The 16,869-nt window shown below is 37.0% G+C and overlaps 1 pseudogene; it reads left to right on the top strand.

Annotated features, from left to right (window-relative positions):
- Positions 1 to 5,004: 5,004 nt before the first annotated feature.
- Positions 5,005 to 16,214, top strand: LOC147975166 (protein FAR1-RELATED SEQUENCE 5-like; annotated as a pseudogene).
- The last annotated feature ends 655 nt before the right edge of the window (positions 16,215 to 16,869 follow it).

The raw sequence follows: 16,869 nt of genomic DNA, 5'->3' as shown, positions 1-16,869 counted from the left end.
GAAAAGGTACTAACAAAATTTGCTATTTCCAATCTGAAGCCAACTCTTGCTTCACTTTAAATGTCTCTGCATATTGGGTCTGAATGATCAAACATAGGCCTCATGAGTATTGCCTGATAATTACAGACGAGAAATTTTTGGTTGGTGAAACTAGCAGATGTTAGCACAGAAGAACATTCGAAGTCAGAGAAAGAAAAAGAAGTAAATGTATCGTACCATATCTTCTCTTTGGACAATGTGCCTAATAACATCAATATTTGGTATTAGGCCTTGCCTACCATAGATTAGTTGGTTAGTATTGAGCATCTTTGAGTAACAATCCAGAGAGTGTGGATTCATCCAGCAACCAGGTCTTAAGGAAATAGTTAAGGTTTTCTGGTCAACCCATACTTCATTCACTTGGAATATTCTTTGGCTGTTGTTTTGGAATCAATGTTAGAAACTTTCAACTAGAAGTTAATAAAAAATAATGTGAGAACAAAGAAATGGTTTGTATGGTAGAGTTTTATGAAAACTTTGACTATTTTGTACAGCTAAAAGGAATGGACTTTGGAAAAAAATACCTTTAGTCCAGAACTGGAAGAGCTGCAGTCATTGTCTTGTAGGATTCTATTTGCACTCGTGTTGAGAAGATAACTTGTTGGAACTGTAAATAGTTGGGCTGCTGAACAATTTTTGCAGAAGATAAGTTTTGAAACGGCTTCTTTCTTGCCTCTATCTGATTCCTTTTGGATTTAGCTTCAAATTCTTCCATGAGTTTGAGCAACGTTGGATTGTTAAGTGGAGTTCCGAAAGAAATTTCTGGCTGTGGAGAGTTAATCTTGAAAGGCATTAGTGGACTATTCCTATACAGGAATGGAGTATTAGAATTGAATAACCTAGGATATGAATGAGTCTCAGGTTTGACAAGTTTGGATGAAGAACCCACATGAGAGTAGGTGCTTGTTTGATAAGAAGTCATACAGGGCGGGACTGTATCTTGTAGTGCATCGGTTATTGCATTGAAACTTGGCATGTCATCTTCAGTGTAGTTTGCTGGGAAAGAATTAGGTGGAGCTGCTGGTTGAGACACTTGACTAGATGGGAGATTGGTTTCACATTTTTTGCAAGTGTTTGATGGTAGGGATGTGAATAAATGAGAATTGACTTGTCTTCTAATGCTTCTAGTTCGACTTGATGTGGTGCACAGTAGAAAGAGTCTCCTGGCATTAAGACAAGAAAAAAAATTTATGTCACTATGAACATTAAAATATAAAAAGGAAGAGAAAATAAAAATTAAGAAAGAAGAAAAATAAATTGAAAGTACCTGTGGCACTTGAATCAGCTGAGATAAATTTCCAGTGAGTAGAGCTAAATTCTCTTGTCTCCAATTACGATTTATTGTTGAATTCAAGTCTTCCCATTTTGGTTTGTTTCTAAGAGAATCCAGGGTAACTGGTATTTATATAACGAATAAACAGAAAAATGAAAAGTTATTGACTAATAATAAGAAAGAACTGGAGATATTGTAAGTAGTTTAAATATGCAAAAAATAGTTATGAACTGCAAATACAGAAAAGTGGTGAATACAACTAGACAGAACAAAAGCTTTATTGTATAAAAAGCCATATTACCTTCTTTAGGAGAAATGACAATATAGGTAAAGTTTGCATTAATTTGATCTCTGCTGAGAACTTCTAGAACCGCTAAATCTTTGGAACTTGGAGATCCAAGAGATATTGGAGGGGCAAAATTTATTTGCTCATCAATAAGCAGGCGTTCAAAGAAATTTAGAATCATTGAATCAATTAGTTCTCGAGTATTTTCTGAATCAAATCTTGGAGGATATGAATGAGGGCCAGGAAAATCCAAGAAATCAAATGAATACATGAATGAGTCCAAGTGTGGATGTTTCTGCATTAGATTGATGGGTATCAAGGGACCAGTTGAATCAATGTTACTTACAACATTACCCAAGTGCACTCCTGAAAGAGCTGGAACTGTAGAAGGTTGATATTCATGTTGATCTTCAGAAGGAGAACTTGAGGGTAATAAACTGAGAACATCGTCAACATAAGATTGCAGTGTTGGAATAGAGTTTGTTAAAATGTTTGCCAAAATTTCTGACTGGTACACTAAAGCTTAATCTTTTCCTGATTTGAAGAAAATGAGAATTGAAAATGAATGAAGTGAGCTCGAAGCAACCATAAAAAAATAGGTGAACATACTAGTTTGAAAGTAAAAGACAAGTATTCTTGCTACTGTATTAGATTTGCAAACCTGTATGTTGTGAATCAAGGGTAGTTTGCTATTGATTTAGTGCAAAATTGATTCAGGTAATTGCATAGGTGACTCATCAATAGAATCAGCGAATGGAGTTGCTGTTATGTGCTTCATCTGTTTTTGTTTGGAGGAAAAATATGAAAGTGGATATTCAACTCAATAAATTTCATGAGGAAAAGAGTACTATTAAAACAAAGTTAATCTTCATATATGTGTCTTTTGTACTTACTTCAAGCCTGCCAAACTCAAGATTCACTCCATGATTTGTGTCTAGAGCGATGAATGATCTGAGCATTGTTGCTGACCACAAAGGAAGTCTTGGGAACATATTGGTTGAAATCTTGTAGTCAGAAGTGATCAAGAATTAAAAATGTGCAATCAGCCAAAGTTTGCCAAAAAATATGGAAGGAAATCAAAGTCAGTTAAAATTTGTCTTTGACATGATCTAGAGTGAAAAAGAAGTTGAAATTCTAATAATTCCTTACCACTAACAGTACTTTGCAACCTCATGCTAGATTTGACCTCTTCTTTCCAAGACTTGACTGCATTTTTGCAATCTCATGAACCAAGAATGACAGGGTGAAGAGGCACCAATTGTATTTTGGAACTGACTCAATATTGACCAACGCATTGTAGTATTTTTTTGCTTAGAAGTCCCTTTGAACTCGGTGCAATTAGAATGGAAAGTACAAGGAGCATGAAAATCCTAGAGAAAGCTTCTTCTGATATGTTTTCAGATAGCATTAACAACAAGTGTTCTGGGTTTGGTTTTGTTGTTTCAAGAAATGTGTTCATGAAATCAACAGTTTGTTTCGAAGGCTTTGTTTGTATTGGAAAACCCCCACATGGAATGCCTAGGATTTTGTGTACATATGATTTCGTCAAATGGAACTTGAAACCATTTCTTAGTTCAGTTCTGCAAGTAGTTGTGAACTGCAGTCCTAACCATTCAAATATATCATCCAATATGCAGTTGCATGATATATGAAGCAAAGAACTGAACCCAAGTTTACGAACTATCAACTTCTGCTCCTCATTTAGTTTAGATATAAACTTGATTAGCATACTGATATGGTTAATTTCGGTGACCTGGTGGACGGACTGAATGAATTAGAATTGGGAAAACAAGAACATGTTATAGTTCAAGTGTGGAATTTAGGGGAGAAAGAACAGTTGAATTAAATTTAGTTTCGGGGGATATGATTTTTGTGCTTACTTTTAATATCTTTGGTGCATTTTTCTCATTTAATTGAGTGTCAAGGTGCTGCTGGTTGCTCCTCTTGTTGATGAAGCTTTGATCTACAGAACCCATCTGCACATAACAACACAAAAGTTATAGCAAGAGTAATGCCATGACTACCACTCTATCAAGAAACAACCATTTTAAAAACCATTTTACTAAGTATAGTTTTAAAATAAAGCGTATTAGGATGAAATTATACAAGACTCAACGCTGGTAAGAAGAAGAGAACAATAGCATTGTCATGGCCACACAGAGAAACATAGTGTATATAATGAAACACAGAGAAACAAGACTTGTCCATTGCGATTCAATTTTGAAATTTTAACTCTGTTTTAATGTTGAACAATTAATTAAAAAGTTTTCACACGGCAATGGAGCTGCAAGGCCAGAGGGCATCACCACAAACAGTAGGGGGGATAGATAACAAAAAGAGACTAGCATTTTGATTATCGCTACATATGAAAAGGTTGTATTGAAAATAAAAATGCAATGCTGTGCCTGAATCACATTTGATTGTTAGGACTGATAGTAGCTAAAATTCAGAATTTCACATGTAAAAAATGCTGCTCTAGTTTAGCGAGATTTGTCAGCTGTGATGCACATGCTCTGGTGTATTACATACAGGAAAATTTATGTTTGTTGTTTCCAAAAATAATAGTCATATAACAGCTCAAATCAAAATGCAATTCCTACAGCAACTGTCACCAACAGAAAAATATTGGCTGTAGAAATTTCTATATGTGCACTGATAAGCAAAATAGAGAATGCAAAAGGATGACTCAACAATTGCCAGAGGTGCAGTCACCAGAAAACAATTTCTACACCTGCTGTCATGTTGCACGACTGTGTTGTCGGAAGGTAGCAGACCATCCGAAACGAGTTCCCATGGCAGGATTCAGTGCACTAGGGATAGATTTATAAAAGATTCAGTGCACTAGGCTAAGATTTTGACACTAGGTTAATCAATTTAATTATCTGACCAAAAACAACATTAGGAACCTAGTCGTAGAATCGAAGTACTCCCTAAGATTTAGTAGATCCACCGTGTCTGAGGGATTTGTGGATGAAAAGCTCAGGCTAGGGTTCTAGTTTCGCTAGAGGTACGATCTAGAAGCTACGAAACGAGAGAGAAAAGAGATTTCGAAGGGCAAACCTGCGTTGATCTTGGCAGAGAGTGATTTCCTGACAGGGGATCCAGGAGAGAGTCGCCAGTCGTCGGAGCAAGAGATAAAGAAGAGTGGAAGAGAAATGGGGAATTTTCCTGCCCATGGTGTGTTTTTGACAAATAAACCCCTTTGTTCAAGCACGTTGCCAGTGCTTTCTGAAAAACACCTTGCGGCAGCGTTGAATTAATTTTTAGGTCCCTATAGAAATTAGTCAGGGCCCGCAAGTAAGTGACTTGGGAGAAAAAGACACTAAACGAAAGAAAACAGGGGATTTGTTCTAGATACCTCTCAACCCTCTCGACCAGTCTCGAAGGGGAGGAATTGGAGGGGCAGATGGCGGCAATGGAGCCGCCGGCGGTGGCACAAATTTCTGGTGGAGTTGTATTCGGCGTGGATGGGAGGACATCAAATCCACCAGTATTGGCGTCCATGCCAATCGAAAACCTACGTGCTACGAGCCGATCGTCCAGATCCCAGGTTCTATTCTTCATCTGCCTTGTTCTTTTGTCAGATATAAAAAGTGCATCTATAAACTGTCTAGATTATATAGACTAATGTAGTGGCAGTTGAGGGCAAATTATTGTTCTAAAACTCTACTATTGTTATATGCTGAATTCTGTGATGCATCTAAAAAGATGTGTATATTTGTGGCTACCTAGTGTAGGGTCAGACAGTGCATCATGAGATCAACAAACTCCTTAAACAGATGCGATGTCTTGTAAACATACAAAGATGAAAGAAGTAGTAGATCGTTGTGGAGGACAGTGATATTTTGTGATGCTATTTGCCTCATAAATTGTCAGTTTGCTTTAGATAATAGCACCAACACATGAGCGACCTTCAAACATGTGTGTTATAATGAATGCAGAGTTAAGATTAGTTTCAATTAATGAGTTAGCCAAATTATAAAAAATGTACTGCTATGTAGCACCGTTTGTACTCTGTAATTCAAAAATCAAGGAAAAAATTCTGGTTTCACTCTGCTTTGGAAAGGAAAATCATTATTTGGTGAATTTGGAATTGAACAAACTATGTTGTTACTTTGTTCAATTTAGTTTGTGGCCACGAAACAAAGGAACCATTAGTAATTTTCCTAGTGTGTAGTCTTTTACATGTCTGATAATCCCCAAGTGCAGGGAATCATCATAGCAATTCCCAATGGTGGAAGTGATAAGTATGGAGTGTCGAACCCACAAGGAGCTAAAGGTAAGATCAATATTCTCTCAAGTCCTATCTGCCACTGATACGACTCTACGTACACCGAACGTTTGCTTCCAACTAGCAACGAGAAATAAAACTACGTTGTGGGTATGAAGAGGATAACTTTGTATGATATCGGAGAGCTAAAATATGAAAGTAGGTGTTGTTATCATAAAGTTAGAATATGTTACTAAATATTATAAATAGCGAGTGTGGAATAAGGATGGATCGGTGTGCGGAATTGTCCTAGGCAATTGTTAACAAGACCGGTAATCACTATTGCAGTTTCATATGAGGGAGAGGCATAAGCTAACATACTTTCTCTTCTTGGATCATATGCACTTATGATTGGAACTCTAGCAAGCAACCGCAACTACTAAAGATCATTAAGGTAAAACCCAACCATAGCATCAAAGTATCAAGTCCTCTTTATTCCCATACGCCATGTCCCGCTTATCTGTGTTTGTGTTTCGGTCACTTACGCAACGCAAACAATAAGCAAACCATGGACATATTGCAACACCCTACAGTGGGAATCCCTCACGCTTGCACGACACGGAGGGCACCATAGGACAACACCAAAGTAAAACATACAACTCATACCAATCTAGATCATCAATCAACCCAAAGACGAAGGATATCTACTCAAAACATCATAGGATGGAAACACATCATTGGATCATAATATGTGGCATAAAGCACCATGTTCAAGTAGGGATTACAGCAGGGTGCGGGAGAGTGGACCGCATAAAAGAGATGAGGATGGTGATGATGATGGTGATGTTGATGAAGACGATCACCGCGGCGATGATTCCCCTCCCGATGGCACTCCGGTGCCACCGAGAGAGAGGAGGAGAGGTTCTCCCCCTTGTGCTTCCTCCTACATGGCCTCCCCCTGGATGGGGAGAGGTTCTCCCTCTGGTCCTTGGCCTTCATGGTGATGATGGCCCCTCCGGGATCCTCTTCCATAGCCTCTGGTGATGATGGCCCCCTCCGGCAGGGTGCCGGAGAGGGCCTAGATTGATTTCTCATGGCTACAGAGGCTTGTGGCGGCAGAACTTCTGATCTAGGTTAATTTCTAGAGGTTTCTGTATATATAAGAGGTTTTGGTGTCGAGAACAAGTCAGGGGGTCTCCGGGCTGTCCACGAGGTAGGGGGGCACGCCTCCCACCCTCGTGGGCAGCCCGGGACTCTTCTAGCCCAACTCTTTTACTCCATGGCCTTCTCCTGGTCCAAAAATAAGCTCGTCAAGTTTCAGGTCAATTAGACTCCATTTGGTTTTCCTTTTATGCGATACTCTAAAACAAGGGAAAAACAGAAACTGGCACTGGGCTCTAGGTTAATAGGTTAGTCCCAAAAATCATATAAAATAGCATATGAATGCATATAAAACATCCTATGTTGATAATATAATAGCATGAATACTTCATAAATTATAGATACGTTGGAGACGTATCAGCATCCCCAAGCTTAATTCCTGCTCGTCCTCGAGTAGGTAAATGATAAAAGAAATAATTTATGAAGTGTGAATGCTAGCAAGTGCATAAGTTTCATCAATGATAGTTCCAATCACTTTTTCTAGCATCATTATATATCATAACAGTAGATCATCTTCATAAAACTTTTCATGATCAAGTAACAAGTTGTTCACATGTTAAAGTATAGATCGTAAACTTTCTTGAAACTAAAAAACTATATTCTCAGTCATCAGACAGTTGCAATTCATCTTATTTTCAGGAAGGGTCTATGTCAGAGCTTTGATTTAGCAAACTCCACATACTCAACTATCATTTAATCTTTCACAATTGCTAACACTTATGTGATATTTATGGGTTCAAAGTTTTAATCAGACACAGAGAAAGATAGGGGCTTGTAGATTCGCCTCCCAACCTTTTACCTCAAGGGTAATGTCAACAATAATAGTTCATGATAACTTACATCCAATTGGATATATATATATATATCAGGATCTTTCCAACACAATGTGCTTGCCAAAGGATAAAATGTAAAAAGGAAATGTGAAGATCACCATGACTCTTGCATAAGGGTAGAAGATAAAAGTAAAAGATAGGCCCTTCACAGAGGGAAGCAGAGGTTGTCATGCGATTTTATGATTGGATGCACAAAATCTTAATGCAAAAGAATATTATATTGCCACTTGTGATATGGACCTTTATTATGTAGTCCGTCGCTTTTATTTCTTCCACATCACAAGATCATATAAAGCTTATTTTCTCCACATTAATAGATCATACATATTTAGAAGGCAATTTTTATTGCATGCACCGATGACAACTTACTTGAAGGATCTTACTCAATCCATAGGTAGGTATGGTGGACTCTCATGGCAAAACTGGTTTAAGGAATGTTTGGAAGCACAAGTAGTATCTCTACTTGGTGCAAAGAATTTGGCTAGCATGAGGGGGAAAATCAAGCTCAACATGTTGGATGATCCAAGACAATATACTTTATCTCGGATATAAGAAAACATAACCCATTACGTTGTCTTCCTTGTCCGACATCAACCTTTTAGCGTGTCATATTTTAATGAGTGCTCACAATTACAAAATATGTCCAAGATAGTATATTTATATGTGAAATCTCTCTTCCTTCAATATTCTTTCATGAATTGTTCAAGTGACCAATTCTACGTTTGCTAACTTTCAATAAGTTTACTACCTATACTTATTCTGTGTGAAGATATTACTCCCCATGGTATAAGCATATGAAACATATATAAATTCATATTTATGATATTCAATTCATTCAACCATTTACTCATAGGATATATGTGAAGCACGTGAGTAAATGACAAACTACTCCAAAAAGATATAAGTGAAGGACACTGAGTAGTCAAATAATAAACTAGCCATGGGAGGGTTCTTTTTCATTCAAGATTTCAGATCTAATGATATTATCCAAACAGCAAGTAAAATTGAAAATATGCTCCAAGCAAAACACATATCATGTGACGAATAAAAATATAGCTCCGAGTAAGGTATACCGATAATTTTGAAGACGAAAGAGGGGATGCCTTCCGGGGCAGGCGCTTGAATCTTCCTTGAATATTACCTTGGGGTGCCTTGGGCACCCCCAAGCTTAGGGTCTTTCCACTCCTTATTCTCCTCATATCGATATCTCACCCAAAGCTTGAAAACTTCAATCACACAAAACTTAACGGAACTTCATGAGATAGGTTAGTATGATAAAGAGTAAACCATTCACTTTGGTACTGTCAAAGACAAGGCTCATAATTGTTCTCACACAATGCCTACTGTACCATATCATTTCTACAATTTATATTGAGAAATATAAGCCATAGAAGCTAGAAAACAAGCAAACTATGCAATGAAAACAGAATCTGTCAGAAACAGAACAGTCTGTAATGATCTGAACACCAACCATACTTCTGCTACTCCAAAAATTCTGAAATAAATTGGTGGACGTGGGGAATTTTTCTATTAATCTTATGAAAAAAGAATCAACTCAATCGCACTCTCCTGTAAAAAATGGCAGCTAATCTCGTGAGCGCAAAGTTTCTGTTTTTTACAGCAAGATCACATTAACTTTTACCCAAGTCTTCCCAAAGGTCTTACTTGGAACTTTATTGAAAAAAAAGCTATAATACATGATTAATACAGTAGCTTAATCATGAGAACACAAAAACAGTAAGGGTAAATATTGGGTTGTCTCGCAACAAGCGCTTTTCTTTAATGCCTTTTAGCTAGGCATGATGATTTCAATGATGCTCACATAAAAGATAAGAATTGAAACATAAAGGGAGCATAATTAAGAATACGACTAGCACATTTAGACCTAACCCACTTCCTATGCCTAGGGATTTTGTGATCACACAATTTATAGGAACAAGGATCAACTAGCATAGGAAGGAAAAACAATGTTAACTTCAAAACTTTAAGCACATAGAGAGGAAACTTGATATTATTGTAACTCCTACAAGCATATATTCCTCCCTCATAATAATTTTCAGTAGTATCATGAATGAATTCAACAATATAACCATCACACAAGGCATTCTTTTCATCATCTACAAGCATAGAAATTTTACTACTCTCCACATAGGCAAAATTCTTCTCATTTGGAATAGTGCAATCATTACTAACTAAAGTTGACACTCTTCCAAATCCACTTTAGATTATAGTATTATTCATACTCCAAAAGATATAAGTGAAGTTCATGGAGCATTATACAATTAATATAGACTAACCAATATCCAAGCTCAAAATATATAAGTGAAGCACACGAAGCATTCTATAAAACCATACTCAGAAGATTTAAGTGAGGCACAAAGAGCAATTCTATAAGATCATACTTAAAAGATATAAGTGAAGTACATGAAGCATTATATAAACCAATGAAGGGACATCTCATACTAGCATGGTTATTAAAGAAAAAGAAAAACACAAAGGACACAAATCATGTGAACAAAACAAAAATCAAGGTATACCGATATTTGTTGAAGAAGAAAGATGGGATGCCAACCGGGGCATCCCCAAGCTTAGATGCTTGAGTATCCTCTGAAATATTTACTTGGGGTGCCTTGGGCATCCCCAAGCTTGAACTCTTGCCTCCCTTTATTCTTCTCATATTGATAGCTCCTCGATCTTCGAACACTTCATGCACACAAAACTTTAACAAAAACTTTGTGAGATCCGTTAGTATAATAAAGCAAATCACTACCTTTAGGTACTGTTGCAAACTCATTCCAATTTCATATTAGAACTATATCTACTATATTACAACTTCACCATGGTTCATACCCTCCGATACTAGCCATAGATGCATCAAAATAAGCAAACAACACATGAAAAACATAATCTGTCTAAAACAGGACAGTCTGTAGTAATCTGGAGGTTTAGTAAACTTCTGTAACTCCAAAAATTATGAAATAAATTTGACAATTTGAAAATTTTGTACAAAAGTAATGTTCAAAAAGTTTCATACCCATTTGACTTTCCAGTAAAAAAAATGTAAAATCACGCGCTACAGCCAAAGTTTCTGTTTTTGTTCTGCACATAGTAAACAAGCAATCTAATCATCCTAAAACCAAAGCTTGGCACATTATTTTTATAATACGATGGATATATATAAGGGGATAATTATTTATAGAGAAACTTCCATGAAAAATTCTACATTGTTCCCGTGAGCATGAACACGAGTGCTCAAGGTCGACCCTCACTTCTTCAATGCACAACTTTCCAATCACTTCTCTTTTTGAAAAACTTTTTAGGTATGAGAGGCAAGTAAATATTTTTGTATTTTCATTCTTTTAATTTTTTTGTATGTTTCACCCACAACTAAACAGAAACAAAAAAGGAAAAACAAAATCTACTTAGTGAAGAAAGCAAACAATATCAACCCCATGCTATTGCTCCCCGACAACGACGCCAAAAAAGAGCTTGATAATCCCCAAGTGCAGGGAATCATCATAGCAATTCCCAATGGTGGAAGTGATAAGTATGGAGTGTCGAACCCACAAGGAGCTAAAGGTAAGATCAATATTCTCTCAAGTCCTATCTGCCACTGATACGACTCTACGTACACCGAACGTTTGCTTCCAACTAGCAACGAGAAATAAAACTACGTTGTGGGTATGAAGAGGATAACTTTGTATGATATCGGAGAGCTAAAATATGAAAATAGGTTCTGTTATCATAAATTTAGAATATATTACTAAATATTATAAATATCGAGTGTGGAATAAGGATGGATCGGTGTGCGGAATTGTCCTAGGCAATTGTTAACAAGATCGGTAATCACTATTTTAGTTTCATATGAGGGAGAGGCATAAGCTAACATACTTTCTCTTCTTGGATCATATGCACTTATGATTGGAACTCTAGCAAGCATCCATAACTACTAAAGATCATTAAGGTAAAACCCAACCATAGCATTAAAGTATCAAATCCTCTTTATTCCCATACGCCATGTCCCGCTTATCCGTGTTTGTGTTTCGGTCACTCACGCAACACAGACAATAAGAAAACCATGGACATATTGCAACACCCTACAACGGGAATCCCTCACGCTTGCGCGACACGGAGGGCACCATAGGACAGCACCAAAGTAAAACATACAACTCATACCAATCTAGATCATCAATCAACCCAAAGATGAAGGATATCTACTCAAAACATCATAGGATGGCAACACATCATTGGATCATAATATGTGGCATAAAGCACCATGTTCAAGTAGGGATTACAGCGGGGTGTGGGAGAGTGGACTGCGTAAAAGAGATGAGGATGGTGATGTTGATGAAGACGACCACTGCGATGATGATTCCCCTCCCGATGGCACTATGGTGCCACCGAGAGAGAGGAGGGGAGGTTCTCCCCCTTGTGCTTCCTCCTCCATGGCCTCCCCCTGATGGGGAGAGGGTCTCCCTCTGGTCCTTGGCCTTCATGGTGATGATGGCCCCTCCGGGATCCTCCTCCATAGCCTCCGGTGATGATGGTCCCCTCCGGCAGGGTGCCGGAGAGGGCCTAGATTGATTTCTCGTGGCTACAGAGGCTTGCGGCGACAGAACTTCCGATCTAGGTTAATTTATGGAGGTTTATGTATATATAAGAGGTTTTGGCGTCGAGAACAAGTCAGGGGGGATCTCTGGGCTGTCCACGAGGTAGGGGGCGAGCCCTTGGGGGCGCCTCCCACCCTCGTGGGCAGCTCGGGACTCTTTTGGCCCAACTCTTTTACTCCATGGCCTTCTTCTGGTCCAAAAATAAGCTCCATCAAGTTTCAGGTCAATTGGGCTCCGTTTGGTTTTCCTTTTCCGCGATACTCTAAAACAAGGAAAAAACAGAAACTGGCACTGGGCTCTAGGTTAATAGGTTATTCCCAAAAATCATATAAAATAGCATATACATGCATATAAAACATCCAAGATTGATAATATAATAGCATGAATACTTCATAAATTATAGATACGTTGGAGACGTATCAATGTCCAAAATAATCTAGTTCTCAAACAACATGATAACTATCTCATTGTTAAATAAAATCTCCTTTGCATCAGTTGTGTGTAAAACGTTGTGCACTGAATATGTTTAACACTGATGATCTTCATTTTGATAAGAACAAGTCTTTGTTGTTTTAAATTCAATTGGGGGTTGCCCTAGACAACGAATATATGGTATCCGCTCAGCTTGCTGAAAAAATATATTGTTTTTGTGTTAGGTGCCTTCAAGTGGAAGAAGTAGAGCAGTAAGTAAGAAGAAACCAGCGAAGAGCAAACAAAAATGAAAGATGCTAACAATGAGTGATCAATTTGATAAAAGTTTGGGAGATAAAAATGTTGTATGTTTTTTACACTGATATTTAAAATTAGCCAATCAGGTTGTTTTCATACACAGTTGTGAAAAAAGTTTATTAATAATATATATGTTCTCCTTGATGCAGGGTGATGATGTTATGCTTGAATTTGACCAATATGTAATGTATCATGAAATGAGGAAGAAAACAGAGGTAAGAAAAGTGAAGTTGGTGTGTACAACAAATTTTCTAGTGAAGTTCCTCCTTAGGGAGAAGTCATTGTTAAATAATTTTTTTAATATAGACTTTTTTGAAATTTCAGGAAGTACTAAGTAGTCAGGAATTGATGTTAAGTCAAGAAAAATTTAGCACGCATGACAAATTTGAATCAATTATGCAAGAAGTTATTACTTCACAATGTGTTGTAGAAGATGTGACTAAGCGAGATGGTAATGAATAAGATAAAGATGCTTCAAATGGTCAAGACATTGAAGAGGTATTTCAAAGAAGACTAAAATAGGCTGTTTGTAAAATCTATTCTTTTTACGTACATGGTGTTTAATTGCATGTTTTTCTCCAAAAATTGTAGATAAATTTTGAACAGCGACAAAAATGTGTTGGAGTTTCTTCAGGTCCTTCTTCTAGCATCATAAGTGGAAATCAAGATGCTGAACTAGCAGGAGATATTATATCTTCTATTCAAAATGAAAATGCAATGCGCGTGGTGCTTGGTTCTGATAAGGTTTGTACTATGTAATTTTTTGTTTTCTATTGTAACTTCATGAAAGTTATTCAAAGAAATTACAAACTTTCTGTTTTTCATTGCTCATGTTGTTTTTAAAAAAATGTGTAGGATGCACTTCTTGTGAGAAGGTTGTTGAATATACAACCCAAGATATTGGTAGTAGCAGTGGGGATTCTGATGAAGATGATGATGATAGTGTTTCAAAAGATGAAGAGTATATGTTTCCAACGCTAGATGAAATAGAGAAGACAAATCCTCAAGTTGGGAAGGTGTTCAGTACTCTGGATGCTGCTAAAAGGTTGTTAATGTATATGCTCCGACGAATGGATTCAGAATAAAGAAAGGAAGAAATCACAAGAATAGAAAGATATCTTTTGTTTGCAACAAGAGTAGGAAGACCGTGTCGACATATACAGGGGCGAGAAAAAGGAGGATAAATGTTCTTCAAAGAATGAACTTGCATTTGGCAGTTATAGTTATAATCCAAATACAAAATGCTTGGAAGATGGAAAATGGCACATTCAATCCCAAGATTTGAAGCATAACCATGAGTTGGTTTCTTCTCCATCTATAACACAGTTCTTCCTTAGTCATAGAAGCATGAATGATGCTGAGAAATTATTGTCCAGGCTGCTACAGGAACACAGAATAAAATATAGGAAAATCATGAGCATATTTAGGAAGCTGTGTGGTGGAAAATTTGGGAATATAACTTTTGATGTGAAGAAACTTGACAATTTGAAGCAACATGACCGTGAGAAGAGAAGGAACACAGACATAGAACACACTTTGGATTATATCGAGAAGTTGCAAGTTGATAAGCCTGGTTTTGTATACAAAGCACAGAGAGATTCTTCCAATTCCATCCTTAGTTTGTTTTGGACAGATTCAAGGTCAAGGCTAGATTACCTGTTGTATGGAGATATTATTTCGTTTGACACAACGTTCATCACCAACAAATATAACATGCCTTTTGCACCTATAATAGGAGTTAATGGCCACTCAAGAACAATTGTCTTTGGCTGGGCACTTTTGCTGGACGAGAAAGCAGATACTTTCAAGTGGCTATTTGAGACATGTGTCGAAGTGATGGGTGGAAAGAAACCAAGAGTTGTGCTCACTGATCAAGATGCTGCTATGAAAGTAGCAGTTCCAAAGGTGTTCCCAGGTGCATTGCACAGATTTTGTATTTGGCATGTTTGGAGGAAAGCAATGGAGAATCTGAAAGTTTACTTTCATTTGAAGAAAGGGATGGAGAAGGACCTGGATGAACGTATCATGCAGTCATTGACAGTTGAGGAGTTTGAAACAAAATGGCATGAAATGTTGGAGAAGCACAACTGTGGGAAACATGCTCACATCAAGCGGATGTGGGAGAATAGGGAGTACTATGTTCCTGCTTACTTCCAACGAGTGTTCCATCCTTTCACTAGATCAACAAGCAGAAGTGAGAGTTTCAACTCTAACTTTAAGGATTATGTTTTGAGGAAAGACACAATTGAAACATTTATCCGTCAATAAGAATTGTTCCATGAGAATGTGATACATATAGAAAACAAAGATAGGTTCTTGTCTAATGAGAAAGTTCCTGTTATGTGGGGATATCAGCGGTTTGAACGGCACGCAGCTAAGATATATACTAGAGCCATATACAGCAAGTTCCTGACAGAGATGATGAATGCCACCGCTTTTGGAGTGAGAGAGATTGAGAAAGATAAAAAAATATGAACTTTAAAGACACTTTGAGTATGAGAACCCAGAATTTGATAGGGAGATATTCACTGTGCATGTAGATCGAGCTGCTGAGCAATTTGACTGTGAATGTGGAAAGTTTGACAGGGATGGAATTTTATGCTGCCACATTCTGAGACTGTTTACTCAGTTTGATTACCTCAAGATACCATAAAAGTATATAGTGGCAAGATGGACAAGAGAATTCAGAGAGTGTGAGCTAAGGAAGCACAAATTTAATGTTCTTGGTGCACAAAGCCAAGACCAGTCACACAATGCCATGCGGTATGCAATTGTTATGAATACTGTTCGTGAGGTCTGTTCAGACATTAGTCATGATTATGGGTATTGTCAAGAATTATTAGATGCAGTGAAGACTGTGCATAATAAGTATCTTGCTGGGAGAGAAGAAACAGAAGGGAACCAAGAAGTAGATGAGAATGAAAGGAACGGAAATAGTGACAAGGGCCTGAAAGATCCTGCTGTTAAAAAGAACAAGTCTGTCAAGAAAGGGAATAGAATGAAGCCTCATTCAGAAATTGAAGCTCAAAAGTGTGCTGCACGAAAGAGAAAAAAAATCAATATGAAGGTGTGAGTACTAGTGCATAAAAATAGTTAAGAAAAGTAATTGTTGAAACACTTCAGGTTGAAGTTGGTATGCTGGATGTAAAAATAGTGGCTATTTATCTAGGCTGTAGCATAGATTGTTGTATTACCTTTTTAAGGGAAATATACAACAAAACATTATTTGTTGCTGTAATTGGAAATGGTGTCCTTATTGCTTATTGAAAAATATTAGTGTGAGGAATAGTAAATGCCTCACTATTTGTGTTTACAAAAAATATATATTTTAGTCGATGCATTTGTGATGTATGAGATATTATTTTTTCATTTCATACTCAAGATGATGCACTTCAATTTAGACATGAATATACATTTTGGCTTGAATTTTGTTTTTTAGGAAAAAAATTGAGAAAAATAGTGAGACATGAAGAAGTGCAAAAAGGGTAGTAAAAAGACAAGTTTGTGTTCAAAAAAAATGAATTTGTATATTTTTTGAAGTTTAATCCAGTATAGTTAACTTGAGTTTGGGTTCAAGTAATAAAAAAAATTTAGTTTCAGTGAAGTAGTTTTCAAATTTGTATTTTAGTTAAATAAATTTTTAACATTATAAAGTAGAATTACTTTGGTTTATAATACAAATAAAAACTTTAATTATGCTTATGTGGGTGTACAAATTGTGTTTTCAA

The sequence above is a fragment of the Triticum urartu genome, chromosome 4A (assembly GCF_056163025.1).
Source record: "Triticum urartu cultivar PI428250 chromosome 4A, HENAU_Tu73, whole genome shotgun sequence".
In the NCBI taxonomy this organism is placed as follows: Eukaryota; Viridiplantae; Streptophyta; class Magnoliopsida; order Poales; family Poaceae; genus Triticum; species Triticum urartu.
Note: the sequence above shows the minus strand (reverse complement) of the source record. Positions and strands in the feature narration are given on the sequence as shown.